This window comes from Rhynchophorus ferrugineus, unplaced genomic scaffold, assembly GCF_030347505.1.
Source record: "Rhynchophorus ferrugineus isolate W39M unplaced genomic scaffold, kcgeb_rfMv2 rfM10, whole genome shotgun sequence".
Classification (NCBI taxonomy): domain Eukaryota; kingdom Metazoa; phylum Arthropoda; class Insecta; order Coleoptera; family Curculionidae; genus Rhynchophorus; species Rhynchophorus ferrugineus.
The window spans coordinates 27,040,705-27,061,732 of record NW_027472589.1 but is presented as its reverse complement, the minus strand read 5'-3'; the positions used below and the strand labels follow the sequence as shown (position 1 = coordinate 27,061,732).

The window sequence follows — 21,028 nt, the reverse complement described above, 5'->3', positions numbered from 1 at the left end:
GAAAGTTAGACTTTTATAACCATAAACTTTTTGAACGTTTTGTCATTTGAGCTCTATTTGTGCTATTTACAGTGACTTCGGTTATTAAAAGATCTGCCACGAAAAGCAATAATCATGTTGACATATATAGTTTGAGACTGAACCATATTCCGAAATGTCTTAAGGTTGCTCGAATAATTATGCTCAAAAAACCTGACAAATCGACAAAACAAGTTGAATCTTACAGGCCTATTCCGCTGCTACCTGCGATATCAAAATTATATGGGGAACTGCTGTTAAAACGAATTTAACCATTTATAGAAATACCAGATTTCCAGTTTGGATTTCAGAATCACCATTCGACAACCGACCAAGTGCACAGAGTAACAGCGGTCGTTGAAAAGACATTCGAAGGAAAGAAATACTGCCCTGCAATATTCCTGAATGTCTTGCAAGCTCTTGACCGGGTATGGCATTCGGGATTAATCTACAAAATGCAAAAATTGCTGCCACGGAATTACTGTCGATTGTTAGAATCATATATTTTCGAAATGAAATGTAAAGTCTCGCATGAAGGGCCATTCTCAACACTTAAACCTATTTCGGCTGGAGTTCCACAAGGTAGTGTCTTGGAACCATTTTTATATCTGCTCTATACTGCTTATATCCCAATAACAAAAGAAACAGTACTTGAAACATTTGCTGACGACACAGTTATAATGGCAAAAGGTCTGTCTAAGGCTATAGAAAAAATACAAGTAGTAGTCAACAAGATCTACAAATGGACTAGAGATACCTAAGACAAAAACCTCATTATATCATTTGACGGATGCCCGATTCCTCAAGCAGAATCAGCTAAATACCCCCGAATATATTCCGATGGTGGGTTAAACTGGAAACATCATGTCGGACAGAGCAGATTAGACTCAAAGTCAAGTAAATGTACTGGATAGTCGGAAGATACTCTCAATTTGACCTAAAATCAAAGATATTAGTTTATCAGTCAATCATAAAGCCTATTTGGACGTATGGGGTGCAAATATGGGGTTGCACTAAAACATCAAACCAACAAGTAATCCAACGTACCCAAAACAAAGTTCTACGATTACGATTGTGCGCGGAATGACATTTCAAGATCCTTGGGCACAATCAAAACGAGTATCAATAAGATATTGCCTGAGCATTTATCTGTGAGAACTATATTTTCACTCTGGATCTGGCTTAATTGGTCCAACGCTACTTCAGTAGTACTGAAAAAAGTGTTGCAAAGTTTGGTTCAAGCGCCTGCAAAGGAATATCGATCATGATTCGAGGATACTTCGAAAAACAATAAAACCATTTTCGTTAACAAATGACTGTGTCCTATATCATCGTCAAAACTGATCTCGGCTTCCTGTTACAATGATTGTTTGCTTTTATTGAATAAAATCTTACATTATCATTGGTGAAAAGAACAAAATCACAATCAATCAATACAGACTGAGTTTTACATTATTCCAATGAAGAATGGTAACGTTTTGAAGTCCTTTAAGCTGATTTCAGAACGACCCACCGCACAGTTGCGAGCGAGTAAGGAAAAATTGACATAATTCTGACGGCTGACATTTTCGCTGAAGCTAATCTGATTAAGGCATTATCAAGGGTTGACCTTTTGATGTCGTTATATGGAACGAAATCTGACAGCAAGTGGCAGCCGTGCAACCGTGGGACAGGCAAAATGGTTATTCACACGCAGTAACCTTCAATAATTTTATAACGTATTTGTTTTAATAGCTCGGAAACGTTTGACATGTTTGTTTGTGCTATTAGATTACCATATATTGTATTATAGCTTATATAACATGAAAATTAAACCGAGATAAACGCAGTTTAAATAATATGAGTTTGTAAAGTAAATAAATATAACCATAATAGAAACCAGTCATCTTTAATAAAATTACAGATATTTAAAATTCAGTAAGGTGATTCATTTGATGCTATACATTTTAATTGATATCACAAGGTAATGTTGAGATAATTCCTACTTTTCCATATTTTAAAAACATATATTGGTTATTAATATTGGTTATAGTCCATAATATGCATTTCTGATGAACTAAAGAACTAGGTAATGAGTTGTAATACCTGCTGAGCCTGCTTCTCCTTGACTGTTCCTTGTACTTCATATTCGGCAGTTCTACTGTAATCAATGAATAAATAATCTGTTTTGAAAATATAATACTAATTTTCGTATTTTTCGGCTTGGTAGCGAAGTGGTAAAGGCGATAAGACGGCCGTCCTACTGTTGCGATAGCCGCGGGTTCGACTCCTGCTGGGGCATGGTCGTAAATTTATGTTTGTGATTGTCCTAGACAAGAGTGTAAAATCCGACAAGGAAAATGGTCGCAGCCACGCCAATAACCAGGCTGGGTAAGACCGGATGTCGTCTGGGATGATTTCTAAAGTCGGTAACTCGCCAGTCGGTAGGCTTAATGATGAGCCCACGTTAAACTGGGGTTGAATCGATGGTGTTTGTTTTTGGTGACAACGAAAAAAGTGGCAACAAAACAGAACACCTGAAAATAAAAATAGTTTAAACAATATAACCCAAAGACTGAAAAGAGAAATACTGGAAATAAAAAACAGACACATGATAAAGAAACTGATTACACACTCTGGAAAGCCACAAAATATCTAAAGCGCTCATGTCTAAACAGTCCACCTATAAGAGACCTATGTGGGAATTGGACACGTAACAATCGCCAAAAAGCAGAAGCATTGGCTGAATATCTAGAAAAAACTTTCAAACCAAACGAAACTAATATTGAACATAATTTGCCGGACATGGAAGCTGAACATTCGATGAAGTTATTAAGTTATTAAAACTGACATTAACCCCAGGAAGTCACCAAACGAAATAAAATCCTATAGACCTATATCACTGCTGCCAGTAATATCTAAGGGTTTTCAAAAAACTCTTATTGAAAAGAATAAAACCGATCATAGAAAGAAAAAACCTAATACCAACACACCAGTACAAATGTATTAGTCTATTGACATATAGGTACGTATATCAGAAACACACATAATATTATATACCTATTTATATTTTAATTGCCAATTTAAACCTTATAATAATTTATGTTGTATATTTATGTAGTATGTTGTATATTTTAAACAACAACTAGTGGACTTATACTGAATCATTATATTTTGATCAAATTCTAAACCTGCTAATGATTACTGAACTTGATATCATGAAACATCGGAGGTGCATTTTTGATCAGAAAAATGTCACCAAAAGGCCAGATGTCCTTCCCTCGTTCATATGTTATGAGAATTCTTTACAATTATTTACCATTATTGTACGAGGGTCATGCTATTAATCGATTATTGAGAAATGTTGTTTAATTATGGTATACAATAATTTAAAAGCGTCCTGCCAGCTGCCTCTATGAAAACTATCAAAATATATTATTTTAATTGAAGCCTTTTCGTATATATGAGTCCCAAATAATTATTATACATTCCGATAACAAATGAGGATATGCTATAACTGTGTTTGATAATTTATGTATTAATTGAATACTGAAGAGTTACTGCTGTCGCGTTGGACAATAGGTCATTATGCTGAAAAATTATCCAAGGAGGCAAAATTCTTGGAGTTCACTGTAGTTTATTAGGAGTAGTCTTTCTTTCTGTTTATTTCTCCTCTTTCTGTATATAACTGAAGTATAACTTGACGCAAATTTTAGTTAATGATACTAGGAAGTTTTCTTCTCCTGTCAATTCCAGTTTTTCAATTACAGGTCTTTGTATATCATTTTTTTCTTAATCACAATAAAAGTCTGCAACATTTAAAAAATATATGGGAAATACATACTGGAAATACATATCCCGGACCTGTCTTGCTTGTGTATTGATGCAAGTACAGCAGTAACAATGGTAATGCATTAATTTGTAAATTATGATAATATAAAGCAAATTTAATGTTAAGTAATAAGTAGATTGTAGTAGTTTAATAAATAATAGATAAATAATAAGTAGTTTGTTGGTCGACAATTCTATATAAGGAAAATCAAGATGGTAACTTAAGTATGACACAACTTTACACGACTTTGACTAATAACAGTGGTCTGCTCTTTAATGAAACTATAAGAAAGATATGTGCCACGGTTATACATTATGTAACTTTGTATTTTTTTAGATAAAAAAAAGATAACTCTAATCAAACGTTGATAGGATACCAAACAGCAGTCATATTAGAATAAAAATTGAAAATATTGTAGTAGATTTTTTCTCTTTCCAATTATTTTGACTTAACCAAGATTTTCGGTGAAGTCCAATATGGCTTGTAATTTCATACCCAACAAACTTCTAAAAAATCAACCCATTCTTATTACCCACAACAAAGAAGATAAGCTTTCCTCACACACTTATTGAATTTTGTTACGATTGTATAGTTAGTTGAGCTGAGTTTTCGTCTTTTTTAATCAAAATTTTTTGGTCTTCTGAGGCGTCTTTCTGAACACAATCAAAAGAACCATTTCAAAGCAAATAATGCAACAGCATTACATCCATTTTTTTAATGGGGCGTAAGAGAAGTGTGTGATAGCTTTCGATTCAAAATCAAAATACAGTTTTGAGCGTTCCATGATCAAACATTTCAAAGCCATGGGATTTAATAGTTAAGTTAGGTTGTTTACATTTTTTCTTCGTAGTTTCAACAATACATTTTGCTGCTTTGCCTGTATAAGTGTATATGTAAATTGTAAAGGCAACTATAAATGTTGGACAAACAAACAAAAGACTAATTACAGTAAAACTATAACAAAAAGTGTATGAAGTAGAATGAAAAATGTAATCAATAGTAATCGGCGTTGCCAACTTGTGAGAAATTCTCTGATCTTCTGAGAATCTCATGTAGATTGGTGATTTATTGTCGGTTATTTTGATAACATTGGCATTACAAACAAAGGAACCCCAAAAACCTACATAATGATTTTAAAGTAAGATTTATGGTATTGATACATATATTATTCTTCAGAAGCTTAATTTTCTTTAATTTAAATTTGTTAGCTTTAATTGTTTCATAAATCTGTGATACCACGAAAATTATATGACGAGTGATAAAACTCATGCTATACTGGATTTTGATCAACATAGGCTTGACCCTAATGAAGATAACACTGATGGTGAACGCTATTAGGGTTAAAAACATAAAAATTGTATTTTCCTTGCTCCTACTTACTTTATCGAAAATTTAGTGTCTTTAAAAATGTAATTAGAAAGATCCCCATTAAACTAAAAGTGTCTTTAATGGCAACAAAGGAAGGGATTAAAAATATCAGCGACAGTATCAAGAAAAGTATCAAGCAATATGCTGCAAGAAAAATATGGAAAAAAATGTATTGTTATAATGTAACATTACACTTTATTCCACATATTTAAAAAATAAAAAAACTTAAGGAAATATGTGGAGAATCAGCAAATTTCTTCTCCAGCAATTTGTGGAATCTTATAAAATGGTAAGTCCACTCGCCAGTCGATAGGCTTAATGCCGAGGATCGTAGTTCGAAGCACACGTTAACTACTAGTTAACCTGGACCTACGTCCAGTCCAGATAAACCCTGGTTGGTATATAAAAGACTTGAAAATATAACAAAAAAAAAAGAAAGTAGTTCATATAGATTTAAATTTCCGCTAAGAGTTATGTCCAAACATAGTTGGTAACATTTATTTAAAATAACCATATGTTGAAAAAAGTTGTAAGTTAGAATATTTATGGACATCCGGCTTCGTATTCAACACAACCAAATAAAAGGACGAGTATATATGGTTATGGCAAAGCAATGCCATTACTAGGTACCAGGTCATCTGTTATTCGTCTAGACCGCATTCCGCCATTGGTTGTTTCGTAAAAATGTGCCGGACCAGAGCGGCTCTTATCCCCCGAGTAAAAATTTCCTTTTCGGAAAGCCATAAATATAAATTGATGATGACAGGGGGGCTCAGAACTTTAATAGACGAAACGTAGGAAGCCGAAAGGTATTAGACCGAGAAACCGGAGAGGAAAAAACCGTTATTTACGACCCGCAACTTGTTCTTCCCGTAACTTTCACGGAAATGACGCATTTCTCTACTTACGGACTCCATGATTCATCATTTATTTTATTTATCACGACATCTATATGTTCAGGTGTTAATAAAGCGATTAATGTGATTAAAAAAAGGTAGAAATAGATAAAATCTACTTCTTATAAGAACTACTTCTGAAAAAGAGTTTTATCAATAATAAAATAGAACAAAAACCAATGTTTAATATATCTTCGCCAAATATCTTCCCTATCTAATTACAAAAAAATGTTGCTCGTATCAAACATTAGCTACATTACCCCTTTATTTTTAACCGACTTCAAAAAAGGAGGAAGTTCTATGTTATATAACAAAACAAATCTAATTTGTTGCTCGTATCGATTTCAAAATTATCAGTTGGTAGTAGTTAAAATAATATTGTAAATAGGTAAATAGGTTTAGGTAAGTATTAAGCTAAATTGTGTGTATATAGTAGAATATAAAATACGTGTAGTAGATAAGTTAAATAAGGTTTTCGATTATTTTTATTTAGTTATTATAACGATTATTATGTACATATTTTATTTTAAAAGGTTCTTTTGTGTCAAGTTTGAGTATTTTTTACTTTTTAGTGAGTTCTTCGTTTATTTTTTGAAGTCAAAGTTCAATTTTTTTGATATAAATGTATTTTTTTAAATAATCAACAACTTGTTACAAATTCTGTAGACACTTTTATCAAAAAACTACAAAACCTTAAAATGTTTTTTGGAGAACATATAATCAACTTTCGCACGGGTGAAATTAAATACACTACAGAAAAAATATGAACGTTGTATATAAAAACATAGCGGCCCGCTCCGACTTTGCACGGGCATAAAATATATATGCCTATGTCACTCAATGAAAACATGATTAAAATCGATCCAGTATTTTTGGTTCATTCATTACTGCCCTTGGCCTGCACGCATTAAATTTGGAGTAAAACAATTCCTCTTCCCCTATACTTACTATGAAGATTTCCTGCTTTCTTTGGAATATTTAAATTCATACAATTTTTATTACATTACACATTTTTAAACGCAAATTTTAAATTTGTAATATCTCCGAAAATATTTGTTTAATTTTCATGCTGTAAGGAACCATATTGATCTATATTAATTGCACACTGTATTTAAGGTACTTAATTCGATAAGAATTAATGCCGTATTGCTTAAAATAGCTTCGTAAATAAGCTATTTTCTCACGTAAAAAGTAAACAATAAAAATGGTTAATGTGGGTTATCCCTAAAAGATAAACATATACCATCGCGGACTTTTTTGTAGACCTTTTTATGGTGTACAATACTGTAGTACATTAATTTGATCTAACTCGTAGGGTTAGGCAGCGTTTTTGCTAATTGCTAAATAAGCCTAAAAAAATAGGTTAATTTACGACATCACGTTAGAAACCTCTAAAATTAGCAATGTTGCCTTAGTATATTATGCATGTATTATACATATAAACCTTCCTCTTGAATCACTCTATCTATTGAAAAAAACCGCATCAAAATCCGTTGCGTAGTTTTAAAGATTTAAGCGCACATAGGGATATAGGGACAAAAAAGGCGACTTTGTTTTATACTATGTAGTGATTTGTGAAATTAAATTATATGGATAATCATTATCTAGTATGAGTACTTAATAATCATGTTATATCAATCTAATCAGACCTTTGTCAATAATTAGTATGGATTAAGTTGTAGAGATAAATTTAGGTTTGGGATTTTCCATAAATCCATTAGAAACATTTGTTTCATTTCGTCATCAAATGTTTCCACGTCAAAAGACGTTTATTTTATCGTTTGCCCTTGTATTAGTTGTTTTCTGCTGTTTTATACTTCTGTCCTTTTTTTCTTACTTCTCTTTCATACTTTAGATCCCGCTACTTTTCTGCATCCATAATTTCTTATTTTTTGCAGTGAGGCAGTGACTAGCACTACTTAACAGTGACTAGCCCCGTCTAGTTGCGCTTGAAGATGGTTCGATAATAGTTCATAGTAAATGTAGTTGGTTTTGTCCTGTCAGTGGAGTCTGAAGATGATGAGAACTAAATATGTTGTATTGTTTACATCGGTTGAAGAAAAAAACATGTCAAATCAATTTTACAAATTTTTGCATAAGCGTTTCCAACTATTCCTCTAACTTGGAAGTGGGTAGCAAATCAGTTAAACATATTATATCAAAATTGAATTTAGTATTAAACATCAGAAATCATAATATCAGAAAAAATGTAAATATACGATATTATTAATAATAAAAAACATTGGAACAACTGCTTTTATATATAACGTAAATAATAAAGTTTCTTTCAGAAAAACTCAATTTTATCAATATCAGAGTATATTTATAAGCTTATAATAAATACTTAAAACAATTTAAGATTATGGAATACCATTGTTGAGCTGTGATAACACCAACATTGTAATTAGTGATTACCAGGTATTCTCGAATTATAGATACGAACAAGTACCCAAGAGAGAAGGAAAATAATAAAAATAACCAGAAACCACAAGGAAAGACTACAGGAATCCTGTCATATTTAGGCTCGGCTACTGGAAAAATGTTTGTTATGGTGAGTTTTAAGAAACTAAGAATAGCAAAAGGAATTTTGTTCCTGGATTAGCTTCAAGTTGGTAAAGAAATACTGAGATTATTACTGTGATCTTTAAAAAAAAATGTGTAAATGGTCCAGTTTCAATTATATTTAGAATTAGCAGCTCAGAAAAATATCACTAGAATCAGTGAATTAAACTACGAATTGTTTCAACATCCAGTTTATCCGCCAAATTTAGCTACTTTTGACTTCTCACGCCTCACCGGTATTTTTATGTGTAATGAGATATTTTGACTAAACTTATTGAAACAATATTGAAAAATAACACAAATTCTATTATTAATTTCCGTTAATTTATTGAACTTGAGAAACATAAATTCACACCATTATTTTGAAGATATTACTAGATATATAATAACAAAAAATTGGTGTATTGCTTAATGCAGAATATATCATTATGAATTGTCCATGTGCTTTCTCTGTTTGCGGCCTTGACCCCATGGTTATTTTGTCGAAATGAACTGTGAATATTTATCAGCTAATTGTACTTTGATAACTGCCGAAGCGGATGTGCTTCATTATTATTGTTGTTTCTGCAATTTACATTTCCTAGTGATTTCGAAATATTTGTCTTTGTCATTTCAATTCATATCTTGCGGCAAACGCTTTATTGTTTCCAAAAATAATAGACTAATTGTGAACCAAACATAAATAGACTAGGCTATTTTAAGTGATTTTTAACTCATTAATATTGTTAAACTCACTTATTCCAAACAATGACACTAGTTTTAGTAAAACAAAAGCAGGCATAAATATCGAAAGTATTTGATGAAACTTAAACTAGCAGAGCAATAAAACTAAACTAAAACTACTAATATGGTCGCTATAACATCTAATCGGATGTTGATTCTGTTGTGGTAAGTTCTGAAAACTGGTTGATGGATCTAATCAATCGCAGCGCCACTTACCGGGTCCGGTTGCGGATCTAAATCAATCTCGAGTCCTCATAAAAACACCTAACAACTGTTATTAAAATCGGTCCAACTGTTTAGGAGGAATTCAATTACATATACATTGATATAATAATTATATATATGAACATAACGTATTATATTATAATTATTATTATATCTCGATTCTCGCTCTTCACACCTATCGGTGTCTTCAAGTTCCAAGGAACAAAGTCAAGATAATTGTGCAAGAAATGGAATTAAATGCTCATCATCCCACAAAGAAAATTGATATTGTTGATCATATTACCTACGTTACACTGCCCATATATCTTCATAATATTTATCATATTTCGTCATATTTTCTAGAAGCCTTTATTCCTTTTTTATATATTCGTTGCCTGAAAGTTGATATAGAAGTCTTTATTCCTCGTAGAATATTTATAAACCTTTAAAAAGATTTCTCCTTAAAATATGAAATATGGTTACTAAATCACAGCAATGTGGAAGTAATACAGATTGGACAACACAAGAAAGACAGCAGAAAGTTGGAACATTAAAGTGAACCAAACCACATGAACTTGTATAGTGTAAATTGTTATTAACTTTAGCTTAAGTAGGCTAATTTGATTTTAATTTGGCAAATGCATACTGATGTGTATTGATGCAAATACAACATAATCATAATTAATTTGTAAATTAAGAAGTCCCTTTGTTCAACAAAAATCATGGGAATCTTCTTTGTAAGTTGCCTCCCTATGGGCTGAATAAGCAACATTCAATGAAGCAGGAGTATGTTGTAATAATAAACATTTTAAACTTGTTTTTAATATCGTAATATTAACATGTAAAAAAATAATTTTTGAAAAGTTTTTCATTCTTGGTCAGTCCATTTATTCATTAAAATAGTATTCCATTAACTATTTAAACAAGTCTATAGTTATCGCCAGTCGATAGGTTTAATGCCGAGGACCGTGGTTAAACGCCCACGTTAAACAGTAGGTCCAGTTCTGATAAATCCTCATTCAAAAAAGTCTATAGTTATTTCCAGTATGAATTCGAACTACGGAGAATACTACAATAAAACTAAACAAAACATTTTGTATCGTGCTTGTTTCTTCGTTTATTTTCCATGAACAGTAGATAATATAAAATATGTTGTTTTAATGTCACTGAACCATTGAAGGCTGATAAATTTCATACTAGCATCGTCGCTTGTTATTTTATTTTTATTATTTTCATATTCCATTGAATTTGAGGTCTTGTTTTGACGTCGAATCGTCATCAATAAGCTTAATAACAACAATACGGCTGATTAACAAAAAGGTTCCATTGATAACAGTGAAGTATATCGAAGCAAAACACGATTAATTGAAAGATAACGATGTATATTTATCAAATATTTGTGTATGCCTGATTTTCTTTGAATGTCTGTATAATATACGTAAGAAAATACACTTAGTCTATTGATTTATACACTTAGTCTATTGAATTGAACTGAACTGTGGTACTAATAATAGTGAACTATGAATATGAATAGTGTTCAAGAAAAATGTAAAATGTATATTTACCACATTAAGAAAAAAGTAAAATGTTATGGACATAATTAAATCGAAAAACTCCAAGTGATTATGTTGATCAAATACCTAGAGACAAGAGGCATGTTATAAGTTATACAGAATTGCGAATATTGATGAAAATTGGGTATTTAATGATGCTATTTTCCAATCTTTTTTAATAACGCTTGATTTTCACTTTATAATGGTTTTTTTTATTAAAAGAGTGATTCAACAATCTGCCCAAACGTTTTAATCTAAGCCCTTTACTGATATCAAATTTAGTTCATTTTCAAGTACATTGGGGATGCACTTTGTCGAAGTACTTAACACTAACACTGAATTATATTTGTTATGGATTAAAAAATTGGTGCAATATACGTTAATCAAAATATTTTACTTGATTTATTCTTCAGCATTTCGAACCATGTGACAGTAAAGCTACGCTAAATTGATACGAAAAAGTGGTAATAAATAGATCTCGCTGATTAAAATATATAAGCAACTAAATGCAGTATCAAATAAAATGTCAATAATATATATATATATATATATATATATATATATATATATATATATATATATATATATATATATATATATATATATATATATATATGGTCAATTATTATAATTTACTTATGAATACTTTTTTCTTGCAGGATCCTGTATGATAACGCTAAACATTTGATATGTAGCTGGGTAAGTACCATTTCTCAATATACTGAATCAACTAGCGCGATAACAAAATATAAAGAAATTAATAATCCCTATAATTTAGTAAGACATATATCATTATCATTGATATATCATATTATCATTGTTAATAGATTCTCAAAAAGGTATTTAGATTGTATACAACTCATTATTTAATCGACCCTTATTGCTTTTAAAGTATCTTTTGTTCGTTTATTATTTCATTGTGCGTTAAATATTAATGAATAATATATAAAAAAAACCTTGATCCTGATTCCAAAACAGTGTTAAACACTTAAATAACAACAAAGATGTCAACAAACTATTAATATTAAATTAACAAACTTCATCATCAAGTTTTTCATGAGATATTTGAAATAAATTGCTATTGGATTCACAAGACAATCTTTAGTTTAATTAGCACTTATTTGTTGTATATAGATATTTCGAGTATGTAGATATAACCGATAATTCAATCTTTGTTTACTTTTTTATATCATCTTAATTTATTACTTAATTGTTTGATCTCAGCTTTCCTAGATCTTAATTCGTAATAGATATGCATATATGTATTTGCCATTTTCTGTAGTTTGTTCTAATGAGCCTAAAGTAGAAACCGAAAAGATATAGTGATCTCTATAGAGCTAGTAATCAAGACTAGATAATTTCGGATACATTCTACCCCCCTTTTAGTCACTCGCCAGTCAGTTCGTCTTCAAATATTGTCGAAAGCAAATACCCCTTCATAGAGTTTTCATCGTCGGTTCAGGTTTATAATTTTTTAAGCTATATGTCAAGTTTAAATAAATCTAATCCTAATATTTATTTATCATTAAGCCCGCTGGAGACGACATGATTATAACAATCAATAAAAATAATAATTTTTATCTCTTAGTCTCTACCGAACAGTCTTTAAATAGCTGATTATATATAACAGAATCATTAACATTTCTACGAAATTGCTAATAAAGATTTGTGAAAATACACTTCGCATGATTCCTTAATAACTTAGCAACGTATATCAATACGAAACACCAATTTGTATATCTATTAATTTATTGAATTTGATTACAACTTCTATAAATATATCAATATTTTTGTTTTAATTTGCTGTACTTATTGTCAATGGACATAATTTATTTTTAGAAAGTTTTTTTTATCTATTAATTACCCTTACATATATAAACTATTTAGAGAACATTTCACTTTACATGTATCTTTTTCAGGTAATATCAAAAATATAATAGTTGTATACCACTGGATTAAAATCTAATAGGTAATTTTTAAACACAAAAATAATTACAATAAATTTGTTTCTCTATTTATAGTCATTTTAATATGAGTTTAATTAATATTAATATGATGATATATTCGTATTTATTCTACTGGATTTCTGGACTGTTTCATTATCATGCAGTCCTATCTATTTATAATTTGAGCTGCTTAACTATTTTAAATAATATATAGAGTGTCTTGAAATATTATCAATATACATTTATATTAATAGTCAATCTGAAAGAGAATTTTCTGGGAATTTTTGTTATCAGGTGGATTTCATATTAAAAAAAAAGTAATTATTTTGTCTTTAAGTGGCATTAATGATTTTTGTTATTTAATGAATTAATTTTGACAAGACGTTACTTGAGTGTTCGTAGAACTTTTTTTCGGTAGTCCATGATTTCATTATCTTAAAATATAATGAGAGTTTTTAACATTCAGATTTTCTCATTATATAAATTGTTAGCTTGAAGTGTATTTTTACAAACATTCAAAGAGAATCCTTTTTTCCTACAGCATCCTACCTTTTGTTCCATATACATATAGTAATTCTTAAAATGGCTAATTTGCATATAAAATAGTGTACATTTTTTCAGCATATATACGTTTGGCTTCATTGATTCTTTACCACACTTTATATTTATTAGAATGTATTGATTTATTACGTTAAGTTTCTTGAAGCAAATCTTTGTCGTTTTCGAGACCAATATTAATAATCAGGCGTATATCTTTATAAAAAAATAATATACGAATTTTTCTTATATACAATGTTATATAATGTTATAATATAGACAATGTTATTTTATATAAGCAAATTTCTAGACTGTTTATTTCATTTTACATGAAATAACACGAATTTCCAGTGACTTCATTATTATTATTCTTTTTAAAAGAGTTTTTTTTTGAGTTATTACAAGTGATCTTTCAGATTAACTATTAGTTATATTAATGTTCGCTAGGATACAGATCCATCAGTTTAAGAATTACTTATATTAAATTTTAATTTTGTTCAGAAAAATAAAGATATATTTCTACATATAGGAATTTTTGAAACCTCAAATTTGATATTAATCTGCATGGAAAATAATGTGAATTTCTATTGGCTTCATTACTGTTAATTCTCTTTAAAAGCACTTTATTTATTAAGGTATTACCACTTATTCTTCTATTCATTTAGTTTAGTTTCTGTTTATTATTTAGTAGATTTCTACATATAACAATTTTTTAAACTGTTAATTTGATATGATTTTTCATACCAAATAATGTGAATTTTTCTAGCATATATACGTTTAGCTTCATTGATTGTTTAGTATCAACATTAGTTATAGCAAATTATTTCAAGTAACATATCCCACTTTATATTTATTTATTAGAATATATTTATTTATTAATAACACGAATTTCCATTGACTTCATTATTATTATTCTTTTTAGAAGAGTTTTTTTTGAGTTATTACAAGTAATCTTTCAGATTAACTATTAGTTATATTAATGTTCGGTAGGATACAGATCCATCAGTTTAAGACTTACTTATATTAAATTTTAAGTTTGTTCAGAAAAATAAAAATATATTTCTACATATAGGAATTTTTGAAACCTCAAATTTGATATTAATCTGCATGGAAAATAATGTGAATTTCTATTGGCTTCATTACTGTTATTTCTCTTTAAAAGCACTTTATTAAGGTATTACCACTTATCATTCTATTCATTTAGTTTAGTTTCTGTTTATTATTTAGTAGATTTCTACATATAACAATTTTTTAAACTGTTAATTTGATATGATTTTTCATACCAAATAATGTGAATTTTTCTAGCATATATACGTTTAGCTTCATTGATTGTTTAGTATCAACATTAGTTATAGCAAATTATTTCAAGTAACATATCCCACTTTATATTTATTTATTAGAATATATTTATTTATTAATAACACGAATTTCCATTGACTTCATTATTATTATTCTTTTTAGAAGAGTTTTTTTTGAGTTATTACAAGTGATCTTTCAGATTAACTATTAGTTATATTAATGTTCGGTAGGATATAGATCCATCAGTTTAAGACTTACTTATATTAAATTTTAATTTTGTTCAGAAAAATAAAAATATATTTCTACATATAGGAATTTTTGAAACCTCAAATTTGATATTAATCTGCATGGAAAATAATGTGAATTTCTATTGGCTTCATTACTGTTATTTCTCTTTAAAAGCACTTTATTAAGGTATTACCACTTATCATTCTATTCATTTAGTTTAGTTTCTGTTTATTACTTAGTAGATTTCTACATATAACAATTTTTTAAACTGTTAATTTGATATGATTTTTGATACCAAATAATGTGAATTTTTCTAGCATATATACGTTTAGCTTCATTAATTGTTTAGTATCAGCATTAGTTATAGCAAATTATTTCAAGTAACATTTCGCACTTTATATTTATTTATTACGTTAAATTTCTTGAACCAAATCTTTGTCGTTTTATACTCCAATATTCATAAGCACAGGCTTATATCTTCTTATATCTTATATCACTATTATTCCTTTTGAGAAGAGTTATATTAAGTTATTAGTAGTAGTTCTTCAGATTTAGTAATAATTTTATATTAATTTTCAGCTTAGTTTAGAAGAAAAAGGATATTCTATATATATTTTTGTACTTTACAATTTTTATTAGAAGATATTGACTAGTAAATTAAATTTGATTAATTGATTAAAACTGATTTGATGATTGATTCGTAATCAGTGGTTTTTATTTAGTTTATATTAGTCCTGAAAAGTATTAAACCATACAATATTTTGGATGTTTCTACATATAGTAATTCTTAAAATTGCTAATTTGCATATAAAATAGTGTAAATTTTTTCAGCATATGTACGTTTGGCTTCATTGATTATTTACCACACTTTATATTTATTAGAATATATTGATTTATTACGTTAAATTTCTTGAACCAAATCTTTGTCGTTTTATACTCCAATATTCATAAGCACAGGCTTATATCTTATAAAAAAAATACTATATTACCAACTTTTCTTTATATATGAAAAAAAAGTTCAAAATAACTTATTCTTTGAAATCGCATAACGGGCTTTTGGTATTTAATTAGTGAGTTCCGTTATGATGTTTACTATTATTCCTTTTGAGAAGAGTTATATTAAGTTATTAGTAGTAGTTCTTCAGATTTAGTAATAATTTTATATTAATTTTCAGCTTAGTTTAGAAGAAAAAGGATATTCTATATATAGGAATGTTTTAAACTGTTATGAATTTTTATTGGCTTGGTTATTATTATTATTATTCCTTTTTAAAAGGGTCTTGTTGAGTAATCCTTGAGATTTAGTGTTAATTTTATTAATTTGAAGTTTTGTTTAGAAGAAAAATAGAATGATTCTACATTTAGCGATTTTTAAACTATTAATATGATTCAATTTGCGTTTGCATCAGTAATTCAGTTCAGTTTAGTTTTAGCATTAGTTATATTATTTTCAGTCAAGTTCAGAGATTGTATTTATATTGTCCAAAAATTTCATAAACCTTTCGATTTCTAGAGTTTATTATTGAATCATTGAATAATTTAATTGAATTGATATAGTCTGTTTTAAAATCATCCAACAATAACTTACCTTGTTCAAAGTTAATTCCAAATAAACGTTCCTCCTCTCGAAGATCCAAAACTCAATATACACTCACTGTTTAACACCAGTTTTCGTTTTTTTTTAAACCGTGAATGATGAGTTCGAAAATGAAAGTAAAATAGTCGGTCTCGAGCGCGAATTACCGATCGGGCTTACGTCCGTGCGAGCGAGCGTCGACGCGTCAAACAACCACCACAAACGAGCTGTAACGACTGAGCACTAATGCTGTCAGTCCTCCGTTCTATCGGCTTGAATCACGACCAATCGGTGACGGTTCCCCACCATCGCGCAACGGCGCAGATACGTTGCAATTTCCTTTTCGGTCTTCGGCAAAGGTAGGAGCTTGGATGGATCGTTCGTATACTGTTGCGCTTGTATCGTGAATGTTAAGCTCTGGAATCCATTTAAAATAAACAATTACCATCTTCTGTAATAGAGAAAAATGCTGTTGTGTGAAGATTATGACTTATTACGTAATGAAAATGTTATCGAAATTATAAAATTTGTCATTAGACAAGCATTAGCATGAGCCAAATGCTGTTTACCAGGCATACCGGAAAATCATTACCGTTTTTTTATTTTTTTATTTATTCAAAGCATTGGCCATTTGATTATAAACAACTTGCCAATCTTTAAAGCAACTTATGGGTGCCAACCCAAAAAACTGATTGTACTTTGAGCAAAACCATTCATCGAGCCATTTTATAACAGAATTGGCAAAGTGCTGCTCTGCAAGTGCGTGTTCGATTGATGCGAAAAGGTGATAGTCGGATGGGGCAAGGTCTGGTTAGTATGGCGGATGTGATAATATGTGCCACCCAAGTGCTCTCAACGTTTCCTTGACCGGTTTTGCTTTATGACCGGTGCGTTATCTCGCTGTAAAATCACTTTACCGTGTCTTTGGGCCCATTCAGTGCATAGTTTTATTTTTGGTAGTGATCACTAGTAACTCTTAATCTCATAATCAATCCACTTTTCATCACCCTTCACTATTCGATGTAGAAATGAGTTCCGATCATATATTTCAAGCAGCGTTTCACAGACGATTTTCCATTTGCCTTCAATTTTCATTCAATTGACGTGGCACCCATCTACCCATCTTTTGGATTTTCCCCATTACTCGTAATTGGTCGAGTAATATTCTAATATTCTGTCCATTCTCCCGTCGACCACATGTATCATTTAATATCGCAATAAACAAGTTTTTATTCAACCAGTGTTTTCAGTTCCCGTGCGAATTCCTTCCACAAAATAGTAGTAACGGTTTCGACAAACAATCGCATCCTCAGCCACACATTCCGGCCAACTAGATGAACATATCTATGTTACAACGGTAATAAGTTGGCCTGAATTTGTAATTTAAATAATATGTGATAGGTTTTTGTATGTATCATTTTTTCACTATAAAAAGGCATCTGTTGGGAAAATTTGGTGGACTATATCACTACATAGTATAAAACAATGTCGCCTTTTCTGTCCCTATATCCCTATGTGCGCTTAAATCTTTAAAACTACGCAACGGATTTTGATGCGGTTTTTTTCAATAGATAGAGTGATTCAAGAGGAAGGTTTATATGTATAATACATGCATAATATACTAAGGCAACATTGCTAATTTTAGAGGTTTCTAACGTGATGTCGTAAATTAACCTATTTTTTTAGGCTTATTTAGCAATTAGCAAAAATGCTGCCTAACCCTACGAGTTAGATCAAATTAATGTACTACAGTATTGTACACCATAAAAAGGTCTACAAAAAAGTCCGCGATGGTATATGTTTATTTTAGGGATAACCCACATTAACCATTTTATTGTTTACTTTTTACGTGAGAAAATGGCTTATTTACGAAGCTATTTTAAGCAATATGGCATTAATCCTTATCGAATTAAGTACCTTAAATACAGTGTGCAATTAATATAGATCAATATGGTTCCTTACAGCATGTAAATTAAACAAATATTTTCGGAGATATTACAAATTTAAAATTTGCGTTTAAAAATGTGTAATGTAATAAAAATTGTATGAATTTAGATATTCCAAAGATAGCAGGAAATCTTCATAGTAAGTATAGGGGAAGAGGAATTGTTTTACTCCAAATTTAATGCGTGCAGGCCAAGGGCAGTAATGAATGAACCAAAAATACTGGATCGATTTTAATCATGTTTTCATTGAGTGACATAGGCATATATATTTTATGCCCGTGCAAAGTCGGAGCGGGCCGCTATGTTTTTATATACAACGTTCATATTTTTTCTGTAGTGTATTTAATTTAGTATCAGCATTGCACCCATGCGAAGCCGGGGCGGGTCGCTAGTACATAATAAATTGCTATTATATAAGCAAATATTGAAACCTATATGGACTTACGGAGTTCAATTATGGGGATGTTGCGCAAAGATTAACATAAATAGAATACAAATTTTTCAGAACAAAGTCCTGAGAGGTATTGTGGGCGCACCCAAATACTATAGGACTGATTACCTACCTCGATACCTTCAGATACCCACAGTCAGTCAAGAAATCAAGAGAATTGCAAGCGAACATGAGGAAGGACTCCATACTCACACGAATATTGAAATATTACAACTATTTTATATCACCAGAACAGGACACAGACTCAAAAACTCATCTGATCTTGTGTAGTGTTGTCTAGTGAGGTGCACATATTAAAAAATTCAGCAGTGACATGTATAAACATTATTTCACCAGAGACTGAGATAGGGCCGATGGATCCTCCTAGTTATATACCTAGATTTATGTTATCGTAAAGACAAATTGTAGTTTAGACGGAAACGACTAGAAACAAAATATTAATTAAATAATAATAAAAAAAACAAATTTCTTTTCGGCACAGCAACAAATACTTGTGAACACACAGATGCATATAAACAGACCTATTAATATCTGTTTTTAATATTTCTTATTTACTTGGAAATTGAATTATGTCTATTTACCAGATATTTAGAATAATTGGACGTGATTAAGTTCAAATAGGCTCATTGACAAATATTGTTTGGGTTATCTGATTTATTTCAGAAGACGTTAAAGGCCATTTGCTTAACTCATTAGATATGTAGGAAATGTAAACAGCTTATCAATTTAACAATAATGTATTACAGAGTCTGAAAATGAGCAATGATCCGTCGTTGAAGTTGACTATCTGATGGAACAATACGTATTGTTTCCTCAGTGGTTACAAATATTATTAATTGGTTAGTAATTTTTAAGATTTCACCATTTCATTAATAAAATAACAAATGTTTTTATATCCTATGTAACACAATATAGTAGATTTATATATTAAACTATTATTGCCTAAACCAACCTAATATCATTGATACAGAACGACTTGGAGAAACAAACAAGTGCAACAATAAATTCTAAGTTTTGCACTTGTACTTAAAAAGCATATTTAAAAGGAACAATAATGGTTACTACACGAATTCATTGAAACTGTCCTTTTCAATCTTTCATCATTATGCCTTTATTGTTTGCGAGGCAAAAAGGAAGAGGTTTCAATAATCTCAAACACAAAATGTCATAGAGATTTTTTTCTTGAATGGCATAGTGAAGGGTTTTGCGGGCGACAGAGACCCTGGATTACGACTGGGATTGTCGTAGTTGGTTATCTACCGAGGTTTGTGGATGGGTAGGGATTTTGTCAAGGTGTTATCGTGTTCTAAGGTGCCTAGGGAGAACCTTACACCGAAATTCTTCGAGTGTTGACGTTCCTCATATACCATTTGGATTGACTTTTTTGGATTGGAACACTTGGAGTAGTGCAAGTTATTTATCTTTGAGAGACGTACCTGTACCACACTTATGCTCCATAGAGGCAGAGTGGACGGACTAGAATTTTGTACAGAGTCGCTTTCTCGGGATTGGGAGTTTGGGGAAAAGATACGTGTATAAATTTGACAGCTGTTGGATCATTAGTTTGTGAATTATAGCATTTTGAGTGAAACAATTCTTGTTATTGTGACTAAAATGGATAAAAAGGAATTTCGCGTATTGATAAAATATTGTTTTTTGAAGGGAAACAATACAGTTGAAACAAAATCTTGGCTTGATGCCGAGTTTCCGGACACTGCACTAGGAAAATCAACCATGAAGGATTGGTATGCTAAGTCTAGACATGATGAAATGAGCATCGAAGACGGTGAACGCTGTGAATTGAACGCTGCTAGTTTTATTTTAATTTGTGAAATACATACTGATGTATTAATCTGGTACTAGCCTTGCTTGTGTATTAATACTAGTATAACCGAACAGTAGTAATCAAT

At 30.3% G+C, this 21,028-nt stretch overlaps 1 protein-coding gene across 3 annotated transcripts in view; it reads right to left on the bottom strand.

Annotated features, from left to right (window-relative positions):
- LOC143203948 (discoidin domain-containing receptor 2) overlaps positions 1–16,983 on the bottom strand; it is a 146,674-nt gene extending 129,691 nt beyond the window's left edge. The window contains exon 1 of one of the 3 annotated variants that reach the window (XM_076416289.1): positions 16,734–16,983. The gene's annotated coding sequence lies outside the window, so the exon portion shown is untranslated. The remainder of the gene's footprint in view (positions 1–16,733) is intronic. The other 2 variants (XM_076416286.1, XM_076416287.1) reach the window with 2 other exon arrangements.
- Positions 16,984–21,028: the final 4,045 nt, after the last annotated feature.